This window comes from Penaeus monodon, chromosome 31, assembly GCF_015228065.2.
Source record: "Penaeus monodon isolate SGIC_2016 chromosome 31, NSTDA_Pmon_1, whole genome shotgun sequence".
In the NCBI taxonomy this organism is placed as follows: Eukaryota; Metazoa; Arthropoda; class Malacostraca; order Decapoda; family Penaeidae; genus Penaeus; species Penaeus monodon.
This window is the reverse complement of record NC_051416.1, coordinates 20,302,501-20,302,718: the sequence shown is the minus strand read 5'-3', so window position 1 is coordinate 20,302,718 and position 218 is coordinate 20,302,501. Positions and strand designations below refer to the sequence as shown.

General features: G+C 43.1%; 1 protein-coding gene across 1 annotated transcript in view; it reads left to right on the top strand.

The window, feature by feature from the left end:
* LOC119592917 overlaps nt 1–218 on the top strand; it is a gene marked incomplete at both ends in the record, with an annotated part of 8,782 nt that overhangs the window by 515 nt on the left and 8,049 nt on the right.

Below are 218 nucleotides of genomic sequence, written 5' to 3'. Positions count from 1 at the left end.
TTGGGGGGGGCCCCCCAAAAAAAAAGGGTTAGTTCCCCAAAAATTTAAGGGGCCCCATTAGGGGGGGGGGGAGGAAAAAGGGGCATTAAAATAACCACGGGGAACCATTGGAAAAAATTCCCTTTGAAGCAAAAAAAGGGGGGGTTTTTGGGAATCCCGGGAAAAGGCCCGAATGTATTTAAAAAAGCTTTAATCAAAAAAAAGGTTTAAAAATAATC